The 7,234-nt window shown below is 41.1% G+C and overlaps 1 pseudogene; it reads right to left on the reverse strand.

Moving 5' to 3' along the window:
• Positions 1 to 4,201: 4,201 nt before the first annotated feature.
• On the reverse strand, positions 4,202 to 5,131 carry LOC143690596 (olfactory receptor 10C1-like; annotated as a pseudogene).
• Between the last annotated feature and the right edge of the window lie 2,103 nt (positions 5,132 to 7,234).

Raw genomic sequence — 7,234 nt, forward strand, 5'->3', positions numbered from 1 at the left:
TACAGGATGCAACCCAGGCATACATTGAAGTGCAGGAGCAGAGTGCAGCATTGGGTACACAGAGGTCGAGTGTGATGAGAGGCTGATTGAGAAGCTGTGTGGATGTATGGGGGCTGGTGTGCAGGTAGAATAGTGGGTGGGTACATGGAGCATGGGGGTTATGGTTATCAGGGTGTAGAGTAGGTGGCACAGATGTTGGGGCACAGGGTGGGCAAAGTGCGTGTGTTTTCTTGTGCAAGGGATAGGGTGCAGAGGCTCCGGGATGCAGATGTGAGTGTGTGTAGGGGCTGGCACAGGTCCCTAGGGCTGTGGTATGTGGGAAGGAGTGGTGTTGGGATACGCAGTGCCCAGGCACGGGTGCACAGGTTTGGAGGGGTTGGAACAGGTGTGCACGCATGCGTAGGACAGGGCTATGTAGCACATTTTGCCCATGAACAATTGTGAATATAGAGCAAGGCACTTTTGCTGGGTGTGTGTGGGAAGGGTGCATGTTTGTGGGGCAGGTGATTGGGTGCAGGGGTGAAGAAGTCAGTGTCTGAATGCTTGAGCTCCCAGAGGCAGGGAGAAGATGTGGCTGTAGGGGTGTGGGGATCTGGGGGTGCGGGGACCTTGTGTGCCTATGCACAGAGCTCAAGGTCATTGGGCCTTGGGGTCGTGGGGGGGCCTGGCTACACAGGTCAATGTTTGCCCAGAGCTGGGGTATGTGACTTCGGGTCCGGCATGTGCGCAGATCTGGGAGGGCCCTAAACTGGTGTAGACATACACAGAGCTCGGGGTGGGGGTGGGGGGTCGGGTAGTGTTGTGTGGCTGTACGGACTGGGTGTGGGTGTAGTCTGGGTGTGTGCAGGAAAGGTGGGTTGGACTGCGGTAGGCACGTGTCCATTTGGGTGGGGGTGCGGGGCAAGTACTGGTATGTGGGGAAGGTTAACAGGCAGGGGATTATGGGTGATGGCGTTCAGGTGTGTGGGGTTTGGGGTGAGTCACAGTGTGGGGTGTGGGGTGAGTCATAGGTCATGGGGCTGCACCAGCGAGGGTAGTGCATTCAAGAAATAGGCTTGTTTTTCTTTCTAGTCCCTTTCTCCCCATCCATGCACTTCTGAGGGCTCTGGTCTCCTGTTTGGAAAGGGGCACATTAGGCTGTTTGCACTATATGGGTGGTCTCCATTTCTCTGGGTCTCAGTTCTTCAGCTTTTGCAATCAGGGCCTCCTTATGTGGTGTAGAAGACCCTTCCAGGTCACATCACCCAGGAATCACCGTCCCAGTAGCCTTCCTGTCCATTCGCAAGCTGTTCCTTGGAGCAGGAGTGAGCTCGACCTATCCTCTTCCACCATCTTCCTGGAACTCCAAATAAACCAATGTTTAAGTGCAGAAGAATGCCTCAAAATAATTGAAAGTACACTGATATGCATCAAAGCATATCAATATTAATAAAGCTAAGAATAAATAACTTACTATGTGACTACTCAGTGTTAGGTGATCTTTAATAAATCTTTTGTTTCCCTATTGAATCACCATAAGCTATATACATTCCAAAACTTAACTGGCTCTTCTGTTATTGGATGATGTTAAGCATACTGGGGGGATGTGTATTGTAAAACAACCAAAGCAATTACCCAAGTCCTTCTGCCAATGGACCTCAATAGTTAAAACAACAGAATGAAACAAACAAACAGAAAGGTCCTGAAGTGCTGTGGAGTGTCTTATATGGGTAATAGGACCTTTGTTTTTAAATCATTAAGGTAATGGGAATATGTGATGCTAAAAGCAAGTCAAGTAGTATTACACTATCTAATATAAAACATTAAAATATTTATCATCGTGCATATTTTGATGAACAAATAGTTAAATAGCTGATTGCATTTTTTTGTTTTTTATGCATAGCATCAAGCAGATGCAGAGAAAGAGAGCGAAATGGAGTAATTATATTTAGCTTTAGTCCTGAGAAACAGTTTTCTGGGTATCTCTGAAAAATAACCTTACTTACATTCTTTGTGAATATATAGTTAGACTTGCACCTATATTTCTTGCATTCAATGATAAATGTAAAATTCTGTATTTGTGAATTTTCTTTAAAGAAGGGAGGAATTTTAGACATCACAAAGAAAATCAGGGGGTCAACGAAATTAGAGGTATGATGAAAAAGAATTGATATGGTAAGATTTACATTTTTCCCCTGTTAATTGTCTATTGTATGAAGTAATAGCTCGGACTTTGGGAACTAACCTACCACTCCAATAAGACAGAAAATGAATGAGAGAAAAGTAAGTGTTGTGATATAAATCCTCAACCTATATTTATACCCAGCTTATATTTTACATACCCACTTCACCATTTTTACTATTTCACATACAAGGGTCCTTCTAAAGCATCAGCTTGCAGCTGGTTTTGACTGAGTCCTTTCCCAAATTCCTCGGGCTTTACATTTTCAAGGTGCTGCCTGTGATTTCCAGCTGCCCAAAATCCGCATCCCTGACCTGCAGGCATTTCCAGAAGTCTGCCCAAGCTGGCAGCAGAGCAGCAGGTTCAGAGTCAGCACCTCCCAGGCATGGCCCTCCAGCAGTGATTGCTGACCAGGGTGTGTATATTCCAACCACCTACACCTAGATGGTGATTTTGGATTGTGTTTGTTCTCTTTCTCTCAGGATTATACTAGTGGCCCTCAGGGGTCCCTGGTCTCTCCCTTCCTTGTAAATTTCCCATTTTGAGCCCCTCTCAAATAAATTATTAGTTCATATTTTAGGGTTTGATTTTAGGGAGACATCACTAAGATGAAATCAGTGATTTCCTCTCACATTTAAAAATGACAGTATGCATTTAATTCTTTTTGTCAATCTAATCATCACATGCCATCACAAGAAAACAATATTTGTTAAAAATAGGTGTTTAGTTTAGTCACTTGTGGCAGGGTTTGTCTTATTACTCAATGGATCAAAAAAATGTAGTTAATTATCTAAAATATTATGCACAGTGCCCAAAGGATATATTAAAATCAATACAGAATTCATAATAGGAGTAACAAGTGTGAATGTCACTATAGGTGAAGCTTCTCTTAAAAAAAACAACAACAGACGAATAAAGCAATGAAGAATATAGTTTTGAGAAAGACTCAAGCTCCCTTAAGGGATCTTACAATTACATATTTAGGTTGTGTCTCAGTGTGGATCATCATCAGTAATTACAAACGGCTGTTTTTGTAAAGTATGGGAATAAAAGGAGAACAATTATGAGAGTGAAATCCACATAAGAAAATATATTTAATAGTCTATATCAGATAAAAATTGTCAATTTTTCATCCTATTCACACTTGATTTTTCCTCAAGGAGAACATTTCATGTTTTTTATTAAAATGATGCAAGGCATACTAACTCTCATCCTATTGCCACTGGGGAAGGAAAAATGGAATGGTAGCTGGCACATGTGAGATGCTCAGTTAATATTGCTGAAAAATGAATATTTCAACAGCCTCGTGACCTTACTGCATAGTTTCCTTTGCATGAATCACCTAGGTCCCTCAGTTCCCAGCATTGATGATAATAACACTGTGTTAATCTTTTGCAAAGTCCCCTGTAATGATGTTTCTTAGTTCTAGCAGAAGTAATAGCTCTATACGGTTATCTCTATCCCAGACCAGTGGCCCTGACCTTTATGACAGAGGATTCATCAACATGAATAGTAAACAGACATCCAGGCCTTCATTCAAAGGTTTCTGACCAAATGTTTATCCTCATACATGTCAGTTGCATTTTAGCAGATACAAACAGAAAACGAGATTGCACGCCTAATTTTCCATTGTATCGCCTAACTTTTCTCATTTCCCAAAGAATCCATAAATGCCATCTCTGTGATTTTCCTCTGTCCTCCCAATTCCCTTTGATCCAAAGAATACATAGAAATCTGGTACTTTCAGTCCTTCAGGAGGCAGGTCTTAGACCATGAGGTCTCTGCATTTGCCAGCTATTAAACCTCTTTCCTCACACAAATTGGAGTTAGGAGTCATTTTTACTGCACTGGGCAAGATCCCAATGACCTGCAGTGTCTCCTTCAATCACATTGAAAAATGTAGAGCAAATCCAACTGCATTTGTGCTCTAGGTTATAAATGCTTTAATGGTAATATACATTGGTAGCAGTATCACAGACCTGGTGTAATTTCTCTGTAGAGTAGTGACAGTTTCAGCCCCAGTGATCTTGTCATCGAGATTTACACCATTTGTCTAAGAGGGCTCCTTTGAAAGTCTTCCTTCACTTCCTTGTTCCTCAAGGTATAGATCAGAGGGTTCAGAGCAGGTGTGACTACTGTGTACATGACGGCAGTTGCCTTTTCTGTTTCTGGACCGTGGGCAGTCTTAGGTTGGAGATAAGTGGCCAAGGCAGTGCCATAGAAGATAGAAACAACTAGAATGTGAGAAGAACATGTAGAAAAAGCTTTGCCTTTGCTAGCTGCGGAGGGGATTTTCAAAATGGCCAGAAGGATACGCACATAGGAGTACAAAATGAGCAAACAGGGACCCACAAAGAAGATCAAGGAGAGAACAAACATCACGAGTTCATTTTGTGAGGTATCCACACAAACCAGCCTCAGCACAGGCAAGATGTCACAGAAGAAGTGCTGAATCTCTCCTGTTCCACAGAAGGGCATAGTGAAGATCCAGGCGGTGTGGGCTGACTCCACCACCACGCTGGCAGTCCAACATGCTCCTGACAGTTTCAAACACACACGAGGGCCCATAAGGAAAGTGTAACGCAGTGGTTAGCAAATCGCTACAAAGCGGTCATAAGCCATGACTGCCAGCAGGCAGCATTCTGTCAGTCCGAAGAGGGTAAATGCGTACATCTGGACTGCACAGCCTCCCATGCTAATGGTCTTGTTCTCCGCCAGCAGGTGCACCAGCATCTGAGGCACCACACTGGTGGTGTAGCACATCTCCAGAAAGGAGAGTTTCATCAGGAAGAAATACATGGGAGTGTGCAGGGCAGGGGTGACCCAGATCAGGTAGATGATGAGGAGGTTTCCTCCCACAGTAAACAGGTAAATGGCTAAGAACACAGCGAAGAGCACAGGTTGTAACTCTCCCAGAGCAGAAAAAGCCACAAACGTGAATTTTGTACAGAGAGACTGGTTTCCAATCATCATGGGCTCAGACTCAGATATCTGTGGAGACAAACAGCACGATGATGTTAAAGGAATATAGTTCCCTATCACTGTCTTTGGTCAAGCTTCATCAAAAGGAGGTCTGAAAACATCAGTGGTCAGAGACGAGAATTGAAACACCTGTTCTTTTGCTTGCTAAGTAACTGCCCGAATAAAGAACATGTAATAATCTGTCCTGATTTGAGTTTTGACTGTCATGATTTTATCAAGGATATTTAGATGAAACAATTGTTTTAAGTTACATATTTCCATCATTCTGTTTTATTCTAATTATATATCTATAAGATTATATAATTAACGTATATAGGCATTCTAATTGTAAAGGAATCACATAGCCCCTAAAATAAAAAGAAAAATTTAAGTGGTGCTGTATTCTAACTTTCCAAATTCCACATCTTTCCAGTCATTCCTTTTTATTTTTAATTATTTTTCAGTTTTGTATTTTGCAGTCATTCCTAAATGTTTGGTAGCAGGTATATTTCAAGGCATTCATTTATACATTTATATGCATATTTCCACTCCTTTTGATTTCAATAGAATGATTCAATGAATAGCCACTAAAATCTGAGGAAGCAAAATCAACAGAATCTCTTTTCCTTAACATATGTGTGATTTTACAGGAAATGGTGAAAAGGGGAACTTACCTAGAACCATTGGTAAATCTAACCTTTCTCTATGAGCCTCTAGAATTTCCAGTATTCCAAATGTTAATATAGGATGAAGTAGACCTTATTTATATTCTTAAAAATTCAATAGGGATTGCATCCTCTGCATGACTTAATTTATATGTGTCCCAAGAGGAATAAGTACAGAAACAACAATAAATATTTAATTATATAATTTGGTTCTCATTTCTTGAATACATTTTCCCAGAGTTGATCTATTGCTCTCAGTTATTCATTGAAGATTTCAATCTGTAAAACTAATAGTTTCTCATTTGTACCCATCCTGCAATCGAAATCATTGTTGACCTTCACCTTATGTTTGCTATAGTAACCTTTATGCTTCTTAATTGGATGAATGTGTTTATGTTTAATTTCAGGTCCTGTAGGTACAGGACCTGGCACAGAGCATGCTCTTTAAGTCTCACAGGTGATAAGTATTTTATTGAGTGATTCATGATTCAATTGTCAGCAGCCAAAATGAAGGGCTCATTAGGGAAATTCTAAATTTCTAATGGAATGAATGAAAATAAATTTTCAAACCATGAAAGATGATGTCTCTGGCACTATTCCTAAGAAATGAAAACGTGTTCATTCTCCTCCATCACGATTCATTCCATTAGAGTGCTTTATTTTTTTTCCCTGCGTGGTCAATTATAGTAAACTCCCTGGGGTAGGAAGTAAGAGATAGAAAAGCGGAGGTTCAAAGAGCAGTTAAGAAGTTATTGCATTATTGGAGAGAATCTCCTTTTTTCTTCCAAAATTCCCACATGAATTCTAAAAATGGGAGTCTTAAACCCTTTAGCTCCCTTCTCATGATATGCCAGGCACACACACCCTGCCCTCTTTCCTGCGGCTGCATGCTGCTAAGAGAGTCTTGCTTCAGAAACAGCGTTTCCCCCCCACCATGGGAACACCGCCTGAGTGACTGCATCGCATTGAGAAGTAGTGAAGGAGACAACGTTCTGTTCATGGTCACGGGACCCCTGAACCATTGCCACAAAAGAGCAGACTGTGCATGATCGCGATATTTTCCAAAACACCTACCAAAGGTTTTGCAAACGCCTCTGTGTTGATTTGGAAAGGTAATTTTAAGAGTGAACACCATACAATGGTATTTCTAATTCTGGAAGATGAAGATAATAACTTGGATAAGCGTTTTAAGTTGCTGCTGAAGAAGAAAAATGTCCAGTTTTTATGCGAGTGGTTGCAGGTTATGGTGTTGAAATCAAGCTGAAATAGGCAGTATGGTAAATTTCATAGGAAAACATAAAAGGACGGTATGTCATCAGTCAAACTGATGAACTTAGCTTTATCATTCATTTACTAAGGAATTGGATTAAAAAAAATTTTTAAAGGAAAATAGGGAAAGATGTTAACTCCTTTCAAATATTTCAGATATGTCCTAAAATAACCTTTT

This window comes from Tamandua tetradactyla, chromosome 7, assembly GCF_023851605.1.
Source record: "Tamandua tetradactyla isolate mTamTet1 chromosome 7, mTamTet1.pri, whole genome shotgun sequence".
NCBI classification, from domain to species: Eukaryota; Metazoa; Chordata; class Mammalia; order Pilosa; family Myrmecophagidae; genus Tamandua; species Tamandua tetradactyla.